Source organism: Adiantum capillus-veneris, chromosome 26 (assembly GCF_014529385.1).
Source record: "Adiantum capillus-veneris isolate H3 chromosome 26, ASM1452938v2, whole genome shotgun sequence".
Lineage (NCBI taxonomy): Eukaryota > Viridiplantae > Streptophyta > Polypodiopsida > Polypodiales > Pteridaceae > Adiantum > Adiantum capillus-veneris.
The window spans coordinates 41,159,169-41,179,024 of record NC_140956.1 but is presented as its reverse complement, the minus strand read 5'-3'; the positions used below and the strand labels follow the sequence as shown (position 1 = coordinate 41,179,024).

The following is a 19,856-nucleotide window of genomic DNA, read 5'->3' as shown; positions in this document are numbered from 1 at the left end:
TAAAATCTTCAAATTTAGCGGTTTAGTCTATCATTGATAATGCTAGACCCAGGTTCGATGCATGCGTCCAAAGATAGCTGAAGTGCTTGTCAAGTATATTATAGTGTATAGTTTCGTGTGGTGGTAATTAATGTGCAGAAAATGGCTATATGCAAGAGGCTGAACACGTCGTCGTTGTTGCTGCTATGGATACTACTAGTACTGCAGGTGCTCTGCGAGCCAAGCATGGTGCACGCCAAGGTATAAAAATATAAGCAGAATTCTCATGTTGAATATATAATCACCATATACTGCAGTGCCACTTTGACTATGGCGGCTTCAGCAGCTCGCGCATCCGCATCCGGCTGGCTGGCCGCGGCGAGATGCTGCAAGCAATGTGTAGGAAGCGCAATGGTTCCACCGTGCCAGCATCGGTCGAGCTTCTCCGCATGGTTAGGAATAAGGATGGCATGCTGCAGTGCCGTATTTGCTACAACTGCTTCCTGCACTTCTACGCCCGTGACTGTAGCTTCGTCGCATCCTGATGCTGCTGGCGCCTCTATGGCACCGTCCTCTCCACCTTCTGCAACAACCTCCTCCACCAGCCCTTCCTCTCCTCCCTCGACCTTGACACCTGCATCGCCAACCGCAACGGCAAGCTCCGCTGGGTCTGCCGGCCCTAGCTCTACTTTTTCTAAGGCAGTGGCTCATATAACAGTGTATATCAATAGAAAAATTAGGGGGAATTACCCGAATACCCCTCAAATTTAAAAATTTCTATACCAATGTATAGTGTTGGGTTGGGCCAATTTGGCCCAATTTTTGAATAGTCTTTATGACAATGGAGATCTATCGTTTAAGTGTCTTAGACAAAACCATTTATCAATGAGCTCACAAATAGAGGCATCTATGTTCAAAAATGATGGAACAGTATCACCTTAAGAGCCCATACCATCTAGAGTCTTAGTTCTATCATCTTCTAATGAGGGAGAACAAATCTTCCTATAAAGAGTTTGCTCCGAGGGATGTTTGCGAGGGTAATTAGGTGTATTTTGGAGAAATTGAAGGGCACTTTGGGAATTTTTGGCCAGATAATATGAGGAGAGTCCCTACAATGTTTGGAATTTGAGGGTATTTTGAGATTATATGAGTAGGTGCTACAATTTATGTAAAAGAAAAAGAGTAGAAAATCAACGCAAATTTTTTTCCTCTCTCTCTCTCTCTCTCTCTCTCTCTCTCTCTCACACACACACACACACACACACACACACACACACACACACTCAAACACAAGATAACCATCAGTCTACATGTAGAAATAGCAGATGTGTGTGTGTGTGGGGGGGGGTGGGGGACAACAAAGTTTTGATGAGACGAAGCAAACAAGCTTGTCTGTGGTACGGTGCTTGAATGGCTTCACGAGAGAGAGAGAGAGAGAGAGAGATTTGTCCTGCAACGAGGGTCTTCTCAAAGGCCCACTACAAGAGGTTGTGTGCACTTGTGACGTTTTTAGCGACGGAAATACATTGGGTTTTATACTCTCCAACGTCGCTGATACCGTCGATACGGGTCGCTTTGAGCGTCGCTACAAGCGTCGCTATATAGCGACGCATATATCAATGTTAATAGCGATGCTTAAAGGCCACCTATAGCGACGGTCATAGCGACGCTGCAGAGCCTTATATAGCGACGCCCGAGAGTAAAAAAATTTGGTGGCAGGGCATTCACCCATCAACCATATTGAATGTTTCAATAATAGAGTAAACCTAAATGAATCCAAGATAAGCCCAGATTCACCTTTGGAAGAAAGTGCAAGCTTAGGTATAGACCCAAAGTAGTTACCCACAAGACAATATAACCATTAACTCCATCATCCATAGTATTGTTTGCAGAATAAAGATACAAAACGGAGAAAAGTAAATTGATGAAAGTAAATCAATGATAATTGTACACATCATGGGCAAAATCACTTGATTGTTAAGCTTTGCAAATGTAATAGTTACAACACCATTGTCATTATTGAGAAAATATACATGGTTTTCCAATAGTTACAAAAAGACGTATACACGTCATCTCATGATACGTATGCTATGACAAAAGGAAACTAATGCTATCTAGCTACGGCTAAACTGACGTCGTCTAATCAAACGTCTCATCGTGTCCAAGCGGCATACCTGTAGAATTCTGTAAAAAAAAACAATAAGACAGCTTTTCGTAAGTATAAACATATAATTTACAAAACAATACAACAAATAGAAAAGAGTAAACCCTAATACTAACCATGCCGCCGCTAGAACTCAGAATGTCCATCAGGGCGTTTAAGCCTTTCGTGTCTGCATACTCGCGCTCGTACGGTGTAGGGTCACGTCCTGTCATTGACCACTGTTCAAAACATACAAAGAATCCATTATGTTAGAATTTAAAACCCCCTAAACCCTAAACTATCAAACCGAAAGAGCAATGCGAAAACATTTACAAAATCGGCCTCAAATAATGCACACCCGCCGCTCCCCAAGTGGTGCGAGCTCCCTGCCTCTACTCGCACCTTGGCTGCCTTACTACAAGAGGTACTTCACATTAGTGACGCTCGCAGTGCGATGCTCAAAAGTGAAAACCCACGGCGTCGTTATGGTCGTCGCTATAGGCATCGCTATGGGCGTCGCTAGTTTACTTGTAATTTTAATAGCGCCCATAGCGACACTGACATGGGTAAAAAATAAACCGAGAGCACCCGAAGATTTGAGTTTTCGGTGCTCAAGCAACCAAAGGTAACCCTCGCTCTCCCTCTCTCTCTCTCTTTCTTCTACACACACACACACATACACGAGGAGAGGAAGGAGAGCCAGGTATGCTCCTTCCCTCTCCTCTCTCTCATGTTCCCTTCTCCTCTTTCTCTCTCTCTCTCTCTCTCACACACACACACACACGCACATTGTGTTTTTGAGAGAGAGAGAGAGAGAGAGAGAGAGAGAGAGAGAGAGAGCACATGCATAAACAAAAAAAACACACACACATGCATAAACAAAGAATGCATACACACACATTGAGAGAGGAAAAGAGAGAGAGAGAGAGAGAGAGAGAGAGAGAGAGAGAAGAGAGAAGAAGAAGAACAAGAAGAAGAGAGTTTTAACATCATAGGAAACTATCCCAAGAGACCTTAAAGATCTAACCGACAAGGAGTTGAACTCAAGACCTGTTATTCAAGAGGAAAATGGCATAACCAATCTATCACTCTTGGGTGATAGAAAGGTTATACCATTTTCCTCTTTTTATTGGCACACACACACACCCACACACAAACACACCCGAGAAGAAGAGAGTTTTAACGTCGTAAGAAACTATCTCAAGAGACCTTAAAGATCTAGCCGACGAGGAGTTGAACTCTAGACCTGTTATTCAAGAGGGAAATGGCATAACCAATCTACCACACTTGGGTGATAGAAAGGTTATACCATTTTCCTCTTTTTATTGGTACACACACACACACACACACACACACCCAAGAAGAAGAGAGTTTTAACGTCGTAGGAAACTATCCCTAGAGACCTTAAAGATCTAGCCGACGAGGAGTTGAACTCAAGACCTGTTATTCAAGAGAAAAATGGCATACCCAATCTACCACACTTGGGTGATAGAAAGGTTATACCATTTTCCTCTTTTTATTAGCACACACACACACACACCCACACACACACACATCTGAGAAGAAGAAAGTTTTAATGTCGTAGGAAACTATCCCAAGAGACCTTAAAGATCTACATTTAGGTTAGATTACATTTAAATTTATGTTTATGTTGAGTTTAAAATTAGGTTAGATTTAGATTTATGCTAGATTAGATTTAGGTTTATTTAGGTTAGATTAAATTAGATTTAGGTTTATTTTGAGTTAGATTTATGTTAGATCAGATTTAGGTTTATTTATGTTAGATTTAGATTTACGTTAGATTAGATTAAATTTAGGTTTATTTTGAGTTTAAGATTAAATTAGATCCAGATTTATGTTCGATGGACCATGCGGACCAGCAATTCCACCTACATGTTCGACTACTGCACACACACACACACACACACACACAGAGAGAGAGAGAGAGAGAGAGAGAGAGAGAGAGAGAGAGAGAGAGCAAAGGACGAATTTAAAATTTAAAAGCGTGTTATGAAGTGAGGCCCATTCATATCTACGCAGCTAGTTGCCCCATTGGTATGTCTTTTACCCTTCAATGGAGCGAATCACCACATGTTCAATTAGGTTAGATTTAAGATTAGATTTTGGATTGAGTTTTTATATTAGAGTCTACCTTCGAGATTATGATAAAAAATTAGAGTTAGATGAACGGTGATCCCTCTCTTCCTCTCTACGGATGCGACCTTAAGCTGGAAAGCTTTCAATGGCATGATACTCAGATTGGAGGCCAACATGTAATGTGTTAAGTAATCCCTCGAACCAATATCTATTTTAAAAAGATGTTGAGATGCTGTGAAATTCTACAACTAGAGAAGAGGCAAAGGGGTTTTGTCCACTACATGCACTATCATGTAGACGTGGGTGTGTAGATTTCTTGTACCCACAAATATAGGCATGACCAATAAAGACGAGATTATAACCCGGTGGTTCTGATCTCCGTGCACCTCTAGACTGAGGTGTGCGGGGATTGGACATGACTAGAGAATGTGAGGTAGTTTACAGTGTGAACAAAGAGAGAGAGAGAGAGAGAGAGAGAGAGAGAGAGAGAGAGAGAGAGAGAGAGAGAGAGAGAGAGAGAGAGAGAGAGAAAAGACGGAGAATACCAATAGAAGCTTAAATTTGTTGTCCACGTTATAAGGTTTTTACCCTCATTATGAGTAGTGATGAGGATGTGGGGCTGTCCAACCGAAACACCTATTTCTCAATGAGGATCTTATGTCCTTGTAATCAATGCAAGGATGCTGTACGACGAACAAGAAGTGTTTCTTTGCAGCACGTTCGTGAATTTGGCAAGTTTGATCCATCTATTATAGATCGAGTTGTTGCCAATTATAACTCATCGGACTCTGACGTTGGTCAACAGGCAACAATCTTGCAACCTAATAGACGTGTTCACAGGCGCTTTGGTCAAGCAGCATATGTGAGGCCACAAGATATAGCCTCTGACAGCTTGGGGGATGATCATGCAGACCACATTCCCAACAAGGCAATAATTGAGCCTGATATCGATGAAATGATCGAGACGATCATGGATTCAGAAAGGCTTATCTAGGATGATATGAAAAGTAAAGCCGATACACCATTGTATGATGGGGCACGTGTATCTAGATTGAAGACGCTCCTGGTTCTTCTCAACAGGGAGACAAAGTTTGGATGGAGTGACACTAGCATCACAGCGCTTTTCACGTGATCTATTACAATGTGTTTACTTTAATAAAAAACTCTAGGTGTATAATAATCTGATAGATTTTTACAGAATTGTACTGTATTTTTTTCGTTGTGTAGATTGCTCAAAGAGCAGATACTGTCAACTGATAATGTGATAATGTGCATGGACATATGAAGTCTACCATGTGGAAATCACAGCAGCGTCAGTGGAGGAGATCGGAGAAGATGCTCAGTTTGAAGCCGTTGAGGTGGTGCCAGACGAGCATCAAGCTGCTACCACAAGAAGTTTTGGACAAATTCTCACAATAATTCCCACATTGTGACTTACCTCAACATCATGAGCTTCTGTGAGGGAGGCACCGCATGCCTAGCTAAGTACGATTGGGGGCTGGGGACCACCGGCCCGGTGGGGGGGGGCGGTGGTCCCCTGCCCCCAATCATACTAGCTAGGTATGCGGTGCCTCCCTCACAGAAGCTCATGATGTTATTCATTGTATGAAAAACACTGAAAAAGACTCCCTTTTCCTACATGAGAAAATTTCTAAATCTTCTTGTGTACTCTCTATGGGGTGCATGCAAAGGATCTACAAAATGAAATGAAGGACATCTGTTTAAACGGAGAGCTCTATATAGATATAGGAAGTTATGCTGAGCTTTGTGAGGATGAGAGAGAGACCTCTTAAAGCCATAAATATTGTATTTGAATAATTTAGCTCCGTTTTATAATGTATATTGTAATCGAGTGGCTTTTTGTCCATGTCTGTCTATATGCGTTGTCAGGAGTTTTTTGGAGCAAGGGATTGCGCATATGTACATACCCATGCATGGTGCATCAAATAAAGTATTGCCCATTTTCCAGAGCCAGGTGGTTACGTGGGGCCCACATGTGTACAGGTAGGACACCATGTACATAGTGCATCGATTTTCATCGTTACTAGTACCATTGTGTTTTTCTACAATAAGGAGGAGTTGGTAGCGCGTAAAACTTCTCGAGGAAGCTATCCGCGGGCCGACGACGTGAGGTCAGCAGGTGCGTCAGATGGCATCTAGTGGCGTCAGGAGGGCGAACGAGGTCAATATTTGCACGCAGATGAGGACGGACACAACGTGGGTGTTTGCTTGTGAGAATTATGCAGAAAGGTCATCATGAGGACCTTTTTTTGGGGCCACTTCACGTGGTGGCGAGATGCATTATTGGAAAAAAGCTGAGTGCCAGGTGTGCGAATGATGCAAAAAGGTGACAACTATGCACTGCGAGGTCAGTTTTTGGCCTGTTCGGGGTCCGTTTGAGGTCATCTAAAAGGCCAAGGGTGCCCAACTAATAAAGCTAAGTGTGGGAACTGAAAAAACAGGGAGAAGACCAGAAAAAACGTGGAGAAGAGAGGAGGAACAGCCGCAGGTGTGTTTTTGCTCATTTTGGAGCCTATTTTGGCCGTAAACTGCTCATCCGAGGTCGGATTTGAGCACTTTGACATTGTAGACTGGGGTTTTGGGCCGTTCCGGACGCGATGGCGCTGTCCATTTTGCCAAATCCCTCACTCTTTTCCTGCTGTTTTTCTGTGTAAGTTTCTCCTATGAGCGAAGTTTTTGCTCCAGTTTGTGATTGTATCTGGCTTATTTTACCCATATTGTGTGAGCTGTTTGCCCCATTGGTGTTGGCCCAAGCTCATTTGTATCTAAACATCAGAAATTCTCCTCTTTTGAACTGAGTTTTTTGGGTGTGTGTGTGTGTGTGTGTGTCTGTGTGGAGTGGGCAAGTGGATAGTCTCTCTCCTCTCACTCCAGAGGTGTGTTCCCTGTCTCGGCCAGGTGTGTTGTGTAAGCCGAGTGGTGCCCCATAGTGTGTGTGTGTATCTTCCCAAGAGTGTGTGTCGGGTCGTTATAGAGGCACTGTGTGTGTTTTCATCCCGCTCACATTCTTTTGGCGCCCCCACGGAGGATCTTCTTCGAGTACCTTCTGCTTCGAGCTTCAAGCTTCGAGCTTCGGGATTACAGGTTGCAGGTTGCAGATTACAGGTTACAGGTTACAGGTTACAGGAACAGGGACAGGGACAGGTACAGGTGATTCACACAGGTACAGGTAGCTGGACTAGTAGTGATGTCACTTGCAGTTGTTGTGGGAATGCATCACTTGGCGCCTATTTGAGCGCATTGTTTGTTGGATTGTACGTTACTTGTGGAAACTGCCATTGTACGCCTTTGTGGAGCCATATATGGTTTTATTTGGCAGTCCCAGCCATTTCTGAGACTTGGTCTGGAAGATAGTCATTTCTGAGACTTGACTATACGCGATTTGCATTAGCTTTCGTGTGAGGGTCGATAGCGTGAGGTTTTTATTGAGCTGGGGGATTCTCAAATGTGGAGATCCTTTCGGTGATACAGGTAGCTGGAGCACCCTTTTCATGACCTCGCCATAGGCTATGTACTAGTGAGTCCTACTTGATGCTCGGGTTCTATTGTTGACAGTTTATGCATACATAGACAGTCTATATTTTGGGTTCCTACTGCTCTACTTCTGGGGAAACTCTGTCGAAATTTTCCCAAGTTATGATGGCTGGTTTTTTGGTATTTTGAGCCATTTATGCTGTTATGCTGCTGAAATTTTGGCAAAATCAGAGGTTGAGTCAGGTGTGCCTTCTTGGGAGCTTCATGGTTGGCTTTAATGGATGATCAAAATGGCCCTCAGTTCACTCCTTTTCATTTAACGCAAAGAATTCAAATTAATGTTCATGTGTCCAGGAAGATCTTTTTCCAGCAGCGCATAGTCTTTATGTTTGGGCCAAGAAGATTGAGAGAGATCCTGGAATGTCCTTTGCCTGTTGTCATTCCGATGATCAACTATGAAAACTCATTTGATGTGCATGTGTTTGTCCTTATCTAAAGTTGAGCTCCATTGAAGTTTCTGGGGATTGGGAAGTGAAAAGTTTTGGGTTCTTGCACGTGTGTTCGAAGGGGTTCTCAAAGCATCATAATTTGGGTAGCCATGGCTTTCTCTTATCCCGAGTTTCATGGAAGAAGTGATGAAGATGTGGAAGAATTTTTGGAAAAGATGGAGGTTGCCTGCATTAGCAACCAGATTCATGACCCTACGCAAATGTTACGCCTTCTCCAAATTTGTTTGAAGAGTGATGCACGAGCTTGGTCCAAAGCATTTGAAGAGGAGTTGCGTATGGCTGATCCACCTATAAGATTGAGTTGGGACAATCTAAGGCATGGATTGGAAGTGGAGTTTGTGAAGATAGAAGACCCTGCCAAAGTGTGGCAAGAAGTACAGGCTTTGGTGCAAAAGGAAGGTGAGCCAGTAGATGCATACATACGTAAGTTTTCATTGGCATGGGAGCGAATGTGCAAGGCTTTAGCACCACAGGTACCCCCGCCTGACATGATGAAGAAGGACAGGTTCTTGGCTGGTCTTTGGGAGAATATACGTTGGAGAGTGGAGCTAAAGAAGCCTAGGACATATGAAGATGCACTAGAGGTAGCAAGGAACAAAGAGTGGAAGCTGAGGAAAATGAGCCAGTTAGGGGTGGAGTCTTTGCCAATGAGGTCTGAATTTCAGCCTATAGAGTCTTTACAAGGGCGCATGTCAGGGGCTCATCATGAACCAGTGGTTCCTGTTACTACTCAGGTTATGCCAGCAGTGGTCACTACAGCAGTGCAAGATGATGGCCTAAGGCAAGACATGAGGCAAGTGGTTGATCTGATGAAGAATCTCAGCCTAAACATGCTAGGTCAAGTGGGAAGTAATCGAGGTCGAGGGCGGTTTGCAAATCAGCCAGGAGGTGAAGAAAGACCTAGGAATGGTGCTGGACAAAGTAATAGTAGGTTTTGGAGGCAGACGCCCACATGTTATAATTGTGGAGAGTTGGGTCACATCAGCCCGCAATGTGATAAGCCACCAAGGATGGGGGGAGACATGTATCCATTGCCAAGACAGGTGCTAACTAGATCAAATGATTATGGCATCGAAATTAAGGGAGACGAAGGAACCAGTGGACTGACCCAGGAGGAAAAGGGAAAGACAAAAGTGCTAAGTGTAGTCACCTTGGAGAAGGCATCAAAGCTAGAGGATACATTAGTGATGCCTATTGGGAAGAGGACCACAGAGGATAAGGAAGGAAGAAGTGCCCCAGGTCCTAGTAAGAAGAAAGGAAAGAGCCATGAAGGCGAGGATGTCAAGGCCAAGAGGAAAAGGAGAGCTCGTCGAAAGTTTCATGTTTCAGATTTTCCACTAGGGGATGGGCAATTAAGCTATGACTTGAAGGAGGATCTGAAGAGCAGGAAGGCAGATGTTACTTTTGGGCAGCTTATAGAGATGGTGCCTAAGCTAAAGCGACAGTGGAAGAGGATGGTTAACCCAATGGAGAAAGAGCCAGAGAGAGGTTCAGTGAAGGTGTTGGCAATGGACGAGCTACCAGACATTTGTCCAATAGTAGATGTGTGGCATAAAAGGAAAAATTTGGGACAAGGTTATGTGGATGGCGGAGCCCAAATATGCGTCATAACACACTCATGCGTTGAGAAGATGGGTCTCACAGTGGCTGGGGTGTCAGGTTTTCGGATCAGATTGGCAAACCATCAAAAAGTAAAATGCTTGGGTGTTGTAAAGAGCTTAGAAGTGGAGGCATATGATGCAAAGGCAGTGGTTGATTTTCATGTGATGCCAGCAGGGTTGGGAGCATATCCTATTATACTGGGCAGACCATGGTTACGTGCAGTGGGAGCTGTTCAAGATTGGCGACATGGTACGATTAGCCTCTATGGAAAGACAGGTACCAAGAAGCTTTATAATATGGACACAAGGAAACGATTAGAGGAGCTTTATGAAGATGAGGATGAGTCTAGTGATGAAGACTCTTCCACAGTGACAGATGAGGATAGTGATAGCACTACCAGCAGTGATGAGGATGTTAATGTTGCATTTCTTTTGATGGACAAAGAAATCCAGGAGATTGGTTTAGTCGCATTTGCGAAGGAAGTTGAAGATGAAAGTGAAGGGCCTTATGAAGTGATTGAAGGGCTGATGCAAACCAAAGTTGAGTTGTCAAAGAAGCAGGAATTAATGACGCAAATGATTAGTGGAGACCTCTCAGCTATGGAGAAGGATATATATTTGCATATGCTGGCTAGTTTTCCTGATTTGTTCATTACTTCATATGAAGAGATCAGAGGGTTCAAGGGTGAAGAGATGCATATAGAGCTGAATGAAGGTGCTAAGCCAGTGCGGCAAAGGCTAGGAAGGATGGGTCAAGAGCAAATGGAAGCCTTGCGGGTAGAGGTGGACAAGTTATTGAAGGCAGGGTTCATAGTTGCAGTGGAGACCACAGAATGGGTGAGTCCAGTAGTAGTCAGTCCAAAGAAGGATGGGAAGTGGAGGATTTGTGTAGATTTTAAGCCCTTAAACGCAGCCACAAAGAAGAACCCATATCCTCTTCCATTCATCGATCAGATCTTGGATTCAGTGGCAGGTTATGAGAGGTACAGTGTGTGTGATGGTTTTTCAGGCTATTTTCAATTGAAGATTGCTCTTAAAGACCGCACAAAGACAACTTTCATTACGCCATGGGGCTGCTATTGCTACACAGTGTTGCCGTTTGGGTTGTCAAATGGACCATCTTTCTATCAAGAAAGAGCAAATTGGGTGCTGGAACCATTCATTGGTAGTTGTGTTAAGGCTTTTATGGACGACTTCTGTGTCTATAGCAGTAGGGCTGAGCATCATGAGAAGTTGCAGATGGTATTGGCTCGATATGATGAATGTGGAGGACAACTAAATCCAAAGAAATGTCATCTAGCACAGCCAAGGGTGAAGTTATTGGGCCATATGGTGTCAGAAAATGGCATTGAGGCTGATCCAGATAAGGTGAAGTCTATTATTCTTCTTCCATCACCTATGAGTACGAAGCAATTGGCAACCTTTATACACAAAGTGAAGTACATGGCACGGTTTATTCCATTGTCTTCGCAGCTTCTTTATCCATTACAACAAGTGGCAAAGCATGATCCATTGCAATGGGATGACAAGTGTGAAGAAGTGTTTCAAGAGGTGAAAGAGGTGTTAGGGGGGTTGTCAGCCATGCAGGCTCCTGATTGGGAGAAAGTTTTTTATGTAAATCCATCAGTAGGGGATGATGCCATTGGAGCCATGCTATTGCAAAAGGGGAAGGGCAGCCATTATATGAGGCCAGTGTATTGTGCAAGCCGAGTGAAGTTGGTAGCGGAGAGAAAGTTATCGGAAGTAGAGCTAGTGATGGCTAGTGTAATATTTGCTTGTCGACGATTTCGTCATTACTTGCTACCACGGCCTTTTGTTTTCTTGACGAGTTATGCCTTTTTGCCACAGTTAATTAATGGTATTAACATGTCAAATGTGGTGAAGAAATGGGTAATTGAGCTGCAAGAGTTTGAGTTCTCTTTTCTAGTGGAAGATAGTACAAGGGCTACCCTAGCTGATTTGTTGACCTACAAGGAGAATCCCCTTATGGTTAAAGAAGAGGTGGTGAGAAAGGTAGTTGAAGAAGTGCCACAGATCAGCAATGCACATGTGTTGTTCTTTGATGGTTCATACAGAAAGAGCCATGATGCAGCTTCAGGGGGTATAGCACTTTATGATCCAGAGGGGAAGCTAGTATGCAAGAGAGGGTTCAAATTGGATGCTCATAGTAACAATGAGGCTGAATATGCTACATTGGAAGCCGGATTACACATTTGTTTGAAGCATGGGGTTCGAAGGTTGAGCATAAAAGGTGATGCCTTGTTAGTGGTGAAGCAAGTGTTGGGTGTGTGGAAGAGCAAGAACACCTCATTGAAGGAAATGTGCTTCAGAATTAAAGGCCTGTTAAAAAAGTTTGAAGCATGGAGTATCAGACACATTGAACGTGCTCTAAATGGAGAGGCACATGAAGCAGCTCAAGGCATGATTGGGGAGCTATTTGTGTTGAGGACCACTTTACCTCTTTATCATGGCCGGGAAAGTTTGGCTCAAGAAGAGGAGTTTTTGCTAACAAGAATCATTCCAAAGGAGATTCAGAAGTCTAAAAAGTATGGCTTTGTGCGTAGAGCATACAGGTACAAATTGATTGGTGATGTCTTATACATGAAAGGGGCTGATCTCGTGTTGAGACGTGTACCTTGGCGGGAGGAGCTTTACAGAGTGTTGGAAGAGAATCACGAAGGCGCATGTGGTGGCCATTTTGCTCTAAAGATCACCTTGCATAAGATTTTGCAAGAGGGGTATGTATGGCCTAGTTTGCACAAGGATGTTCACCATTGGTGTAGGTCTTGCAATAGGTGTCAAGCATGTGGGAAGAGAGTGTTGAAGCCAGAGCTACGAAAAACCATTATGGCGTTTGATGTGTTTGAAAAGTGGGGAATTGATGCAATAGGCCCGTTACCTATCACAAGCAGGGGCAAAAGCTATATTTTGACGGCAGTGGACTATCTTTCTAGATGGGCAGAGGCTACAGCAGTAAAACAGATCACTGCAAAGGATGTGGCAAAATTTGTGTATGATGAAATATGTTGCAAGTTTGGGGTGCCACTGGAGTTACTTTCAGATAAGGGGCCTGGCTTTAGAGCTAAACTGCTAGATTTTTTATGTGCAAAGATGAAGATTAGGCACCAGCATACCACTCCTTATTACCCGCAGTGTAATGGCTTGAATGAAAGATTCAATGGTGAGTTGGTACAGATTCTTTCGAAAGTGACAGAGCACCAAGGAAAGAATTGGGATTTGGAATTGCCTAGTGCATTATGGGCTTACCGTACTTCGGTGAAGACAGGTACAGGGTTTACTCCATTTCATTTGGTGTATGGAAAGGAAGCACTATTGCCTGTGGAGGTAGAGTTGCCTGCGGTCAAGATGTTAGAGAAGTTGCTTGGGCCGCCTAGTGATGCATTCAAAGAGAGGCTCTTGCAATTACAAGAGGTCCAGTTGGATAGGATGAGCGCATTGGAGCATTATGGGCAGATGCAGGATAAGGCTTTGACAAAGCTAAATGAAAAGGTCAAAAGTAAGGGTATCAAGCAACATGACTTGGTTTTGCGCTACAACAGTAAGCTGGACAACACCTTCCAAAAGAAGTTTCAAATTAAGTGGGAAGGCCCTTTCAAGGTAGTAGAGTGTTTTCCAAATGGCACATATCAGCTGGCTAACCTGGATGGTGTTCTACATAAGTCAAGGGTAAATGGATTGCGTCTTAAATTGTATCATGCTAGATTGATGATGGTGGAACAAGATGAGTTGTCGGTGGAGCAAGAAATGTTGGTGAAGGATGAGGAGACTTGTGATGCGGCGAGTCTCATATCTCTCTTTGCTGCTGCTGATCATGAATGATCTAGCAGGCTAGGGGATGGGCAAATTATGTCAGGAGTTTTTTGGAGCAAGGGATTGCGCATATGTACATACCCATGCATGGTGCATCAAATAAAGTATTGCCCATTTTCCAGAGCCAGGTGGTTACGTGGGGCCCACATGTGTACAGGTAGGACACCATGTACATAGTGCATCGATTTTCATCGTTACTAGTACCATTGTGTTTTTCTACAATAAGGAGGAGTTGGTAGCGCGTAAAACTTCTCGAGGAAGCTATCCGCGGGCCGACGACGTGAGGTCAGCAGGTGCGTCAGATGGCATCTAGTGGCGTCAGGAGGGCGAACGAGGTCAATATTTGCACGCAGATGAGGACGGACACAACGTGGGTGTTTGCTTGTGAGAATTATGCAGAAAGGTCATCATGAGGACCTTTTTTTGGGGCCACTTCACGTGGTGGCGAGATGCATTATTGGAAAAAAGCTGAGTGCCAGGTGTGCGAATGATGCAAAAAGGTGACAACTATGCACTGCGAGGTCAGTTTTTGGCCTGTTCGGGGTCCGTTTGAGGTCATCTAAAAGGCCAAGGGTGCCCAACTAATAAAGCTAAGTGTGGGAACTGAAAAAATAGGGAGAAGACCAGAAAAAACGTGGAGAAGAGAGGAGGAACAGCCGCAGGTGTGTTTTTGCTCATTTTGGAGCCTATTTTGGCCGTAAACTGCTCATCCGAGGTCGGATTTGAGCACTTTGACATTGTAGACTGGGGTTTTGGGCCGTTCCGGACGCGATGGCGCTGTCCATTTTGCCAAATCCCTCACTCTTTTCCTGCTGTTTTTCTGTGTAAGTTTCTCCTATGAGCGAAGTTTTTGCTCCAGTTTGTGATTGTATCTGGCTTATTTTACCCATATTGTGTGAGCTGTTTGCCCCATTGGTGTTGGCCCAAGCTCATTTGTATCTAAACATCAGAAATTCTCCTCTTTTGAGCTGAGTTTTTTGGGTGTGTGTGTGTGTGTGTGTGTCTGTGTGGAGTGGGCAAGTGGATAGTCTCTCTCCTCTCACTCCAGAGGTGTGTTCCCTGTCTCGGCCAGGTGTGTTGTGTAAGCCGAGTGGTGCCCCATAGTGTGTGTGTGTATCTTCCCAAGAGTGTGTGTCGGGTCGTTATAGAGGCACTGTGTGTGTTTTCATCCCGCTCACAGCGTCATTGTATTTAATGGTCTTTGCATCCACTCCAGGTATGTATGCTCTAGGTATGTTCTTATAAGCAGGGACGACGAGCACCGCGCTCCGAGTGGGATGGAGACTGAAGCTGCAATCGCGAAGCTGGTCTGCTCAATATATATGCTGCTCGTCCCACCACTAGATCTAGTTGATCTGGTGGAAAGAGACACTAAGAATCACTACTACTGCTTCTCAGCGTCTCTTTCACCCGATCAATTAGATTTAGTGGTGGAGCAAGCAACTTCTATGAGCAGACCTTCGTGATGCACCTTCAGTCTCCATCGCACCCGGAGCGCAGTGCTTTTACAAATTCACAAGCAGGGACGACGAGCACTGCGCTCTGAGTGTGATGGAGACTGAAGCTGCAATTGCGAAGTTGGTCTGCTCAATATAGATGATGTTCGTCTCACCGCTAGATCTAGTTGATCTGGTGAAAGAGACACTAAGAAGCACTACTACTGAAGGAGTACGAGTGGAAGTGCGACGCGAGAGAGAGAGTGCGAGAAGAAGAGCACGACGATATGGTGAACTCGCTCTACTGTAATGTGTAGAGCATAGTGAGTTCTTATTAGGTTTTTACAAAAGAATATGTGTACATACCTGGCGGCCCGTCCACTCACCTGGACGACCACATTGGGCTTTATACCCCAACAACCTCCCACTTAAAGTCCAGTGTGGTACTTTAAGTGTGAGAGAAGCTACTATACAAGCTAATATACAAGAGATGTAGAGAAGTGATGTACTACCCTACACCTAACTGCTTGCGAAAATGCGCAAAGCTCTCTGAGGGAAGTCCTTTTGTAAGTAGATCAGCAGGATTTTCTGTGGTGTGAACTTTGACAAGCTGAATTTGCTTATCCTCGAGCATTTCCCTGATGAAATGATACTTCACATCCATATGCTTTGTCTTTGAGTGATAAAGTGGATTGCGAGCCAATTGTATAGCACTCTGACTATCACAATATAACACAGGCATCTCTTCTTTGATTCCCAAATCTGTTACTAGTCGATCAAGCCAAATTGATTCTTTGCATGCCTCTGATGTTGCAACATATTCAGCCTCTGTAGTAGACTGAGTAACACAATCTTGTAATCTAGAACGCCATGATACTGCTCCACCAGCCAATGTAAAGACATACCCTGACGTAGACCTTCGATTGTCTAAGTCACCTGCATAATCTGAGTCTGTAAAACCCTTTACACTTAGCTCCTGACTCCCATAGCATATGCGCATACTCTTTGTAGCTTTCAAGTATCTTAATATTCCTTTCACTGCCTCCCAATGTTTCTTGCCTGGGTTTGACATGTATCGACTTACTACTCCCACTGCAAATGCAATGTCTGGGCGAGTAGAAATCATTGCATACATCAAACTACCCACTGCACACGCATATGGAATCTTATCCATTTCAGTCTGTTCTTCCTCAGACACAGGAAAATCTTGTTTGCTAAGTTTCACATATGGTGGCAATGGAACACTCAATGCCTTTCCCTTCTCCATATTGAAACGTTGCAAAACCTTGTCAATATACTCTGTTTGAGATAACCAAATCAACTTCTTTGATCTGTCTCTCTCAATGCGCATACCAAGTATATGACTTGCCTCACCCATGTCTTTCATGCCAAACGATTTTGCCATCTTTGACTTCAAAGCTGAAATTTCTTCCAAGTGCTTGCCAGCAATCAAGATGTCATCCACCTACAAAATAAGGATCAACCAACTGCCATCCTTAGCCTTCTTTGTATATAGACAGTGATCGAACTCACTACGTTTGTAGCCTTGAGAAAGCATAAACTTGTGGAACTTATGGTACCATGCCCTCGGTGATTGTTTTAAGCCATAAATACTCTTTAACAACTGGCATACCAAATCTTCCTTGCCTTTCTCAACAAACCCTTCTGGCTGCTGCATGTAAATTTCCACATCTAAATCACCATGCAAGAACGCTGTCTTGACATCCATTTGGTGCAACACCAAATCTAATGTGGCAACAAATGCAAGAAAGAATCTCAATGTAGTCATCTTGACCACCGGAGAGAAGACTTCATCAAAGTCAATGCCTTGTTCTTGCTTAAAGCCCTTGGCAACAAGCCTTGCTTTGTACTTTGGCTGACTATCATGAGCGGTGATCTTATACTTGTAAACCCATTTACAAGGTAGAGCCTTTTTGCCCTGTGGTAATTTAAGCAGCTTCCATGTCTGGTTTTTATGCAGAGTTGTCATCTCTGATTGCATGGCCAATTGCCAATTCTCGGAGTCCTTCATTTGCACTGCTTCCTTGTAACATGAAGGCTCATTGCAATCAGTCAACATGACATAGTTCATAGATGGAACAAACCTATCAGGAGGTTGCGTGATACGTCCAGATCTACGCACAATAGGTGGCTCAGGCTCAGCCACAATTTGTGGTTCCAATCTATCCTGTCCTTGCTCCTCTTGAGCCCTGACATTTTGTCTTGCACGTGCAGGTCCATCTTCTTGGAAGACAACTCTTCTAATCTCCTCAACCCTCTCTGGTTTAGAATGATATTTGGCTTCATTAAAGTGAACATCATTGTTGCAGACAACCTTTCTGGATTCGGGATCCCAAAGTCTGTACCCCATCTCACCAGAATTACCATAGCCTAGAAAGATGCACTTTCTACTCTTTGGCTCAAGTTTGTTCCTAAATTCCTTTGGAACGTGAGTATATGCCTCACAGCCAAAGACTCTAAGATGCTTGTATGAGGGCATTTTGCCTGACCATACCATCTCTGGCACTGAATCCTTCTGCAAAACCTTGCTAGGAGATCTATTTACAAGATGAACAGCTGTTGATACAGCTACAGCATTAGACAACATACTTCTGACCTTCTCTTGTATGGTCCTATTCATCCTCTCAGCAACACCATTTTGAGGAGGATTGTAAGGAGAAGTAAGTTCATGTTTTATACCTTTTGACTCACAAAAGTCCTGAAAGGCCTTTGAAACATACTCTCCACCATTGTCAGTGCGTAAGCATTTAAGCTTCTTGCCACTCTGATTCTCCACAAGTGTCACAAACGTTTTGAAAACACTAAACGCTTCATCCTTGTGCTTGAGACAGTAAACCCATACTTTCCTCGAGTAATCATCTATAAATGTCATAAAGTAAGAAGCTCCCCCTAGAGATAGGTTAGGCATAGGTCCACACAAATCACTATGAACAAGTGCCAACTGTGTATCTCTTCTACTGCTTCTATGCTTATGTGGCTGCTGTGTTTGCTTACCATACATACAATGTTCACAGAATTCAAAATCATTAAATGAAAAGCCAGGCAAATAACCAGAACGAGACAAGATTTCCATTCCCTTCTTGGACATATGTCCTAACCGGCTATGCCACAAAGAAACGTTCGGCTGCTCGGTTACATTGATTACATTTTTAGATACATTTGATACATAAGTAATGTAAAGTCCTCCAGACTTTACTCCATGTGCTACTGTCATAGAACCCTTGGATATCTTCCACATGTTCTGTCCAAAAGTGGTGACGTAGCCAGCATCATCAAGTAGACCTGTGCTGATCAAGCTCTTTGTAATTGCGGGAACATGTCTCACATTCTTCAGCGTGAAAGAAGAGCCATTCGGAAACTTCAATTGAACATCTCCAACACCTAAGATCTCACATGTCTGCCCATTGCCTAGCGGAACATGATCTTTAGTGGTCACATAAGAGGTAAACCACTCCTTGTTTGGAGACACATGAAGTGATGCCCCTGAGTCTATAATCCAATCACTCAGTGCATTTCCATCAAATGATGTAAGAAGAGTTGAGTCCATTGTATTCTTCAAGAAGTAGATGTCTCCTGACACTAGACTGTCATCCTCTGCAACAGTGTTTGTCACATTTATTTCTTGAATCTTCACTGAGGACTTGTTCTTCTCACCATGGTCTTCAGCTTTCTCTTTGCCTTTTTCTGCTTTCCATTCTCTGCAGTCTCTTTTCATGTGACCCTTCTTGCCACAATGGTAGCATTCTATGTCACTCTTGCCTTTAGCACTGCGGGACTTGCTACGAGACTGATTCCTCTTTCCACCTTTGTACTTTTCTTTGGTCCTTCCTCTGACAACTAAGGCTGTTCCTTTGCCTTTGTCCATTGTCTTTCTATTGGTTTCTTCAGTAAGAAGACTTCCTTCTACACCTGCTATGTTCAAACCATCTGGAGGTGCAGAATTACTCAAAGCTGTGCGAAAAGTGTCCCAACTTTCCGGCAATGTGATCAACAGGAACGTAGCTCTAACAAGTTCATCAAACTTGACACCTTGAGCTGACAATTGACTATAGATTGTGTTGAATTCATTCAGATGATTGGACATAGGTGTCCCTTCCTTCATCTTCAAGTCAACAAGCTTCTTAAGCCAGTATACCTGTGAAGGTGAACTCTGCTTCTCATAAAGATCACTCAGCTTTAACCATGCTTGATGAGCCGACATCTCGTCTGCTACATTGAAGTAAACGCTTTCTGCCAAAGTTAGCATAATGGTAGAAAGTGCCAATTCATCCATTTCGCTCCATTCATCTTCATCCATATCTTCTGGTTTTATCCCCTTGAGCTTTATATGTTTTATCTGCTTCTTTTGTACCAACACGTGCTAAATCTGCTTTTTCCACAATGGGAAATTAGTTCCATCCAGCTTCTTGATATTGTAAAGAGCAGTGTCCTGCGATCCAACCATAACTACGCTTCACAATAGTTTACTTTCCTGGGAAAAATTCGGCAGAGTTTCCCCTATAAACTGTCCTCTGAACCAATATCAACCTGTCAAATGAACCAATAAAGATTCAGATTCTGCACAAATTTCGGCAGAGTCTCCTTTGTAAAATGGCTCTGGTGTACTCAAAAAACAGACCAAAAACAGCTCAAAAAACCATTGTCTCTCTAACACTGTAAGCTGTGGGTAAACCTATCCTGCACCTGTACTGTCTCTCATTGTCTTGTCACTGTCCTGTAAGCATAGACTGCCACAATGCCTCAA

General features: G+C 43.6%; 1 long non-coding RNA gene across 1 annotated transcript in view; it reads right to left on the bottom strand.

Moving 5' to 3' along the window:
• Positions 1-2,104: 2,104 nt before the first annotated feature.
• The window catches only part of LOC147423320 (uncharacterized), a 46,530-nt gene continuing 28,778 nt past the window's right edge, over positions 2,105-19,856 (bottom strand). Inside the window, exons 2-3 of the long non-coding RNA XR_015186647.1 lie at positions 2,260-2,361; positions 2,105-2,163 (exon numbers count right to left, since the gene is read on the bottom strand). This is a non-coding gene — a long non-coding RNA (uncharacterized LOC147423320). The remainder of the gene's footprint in view (positions 2,164-2,259; positions 2,362-19,856) is intronic.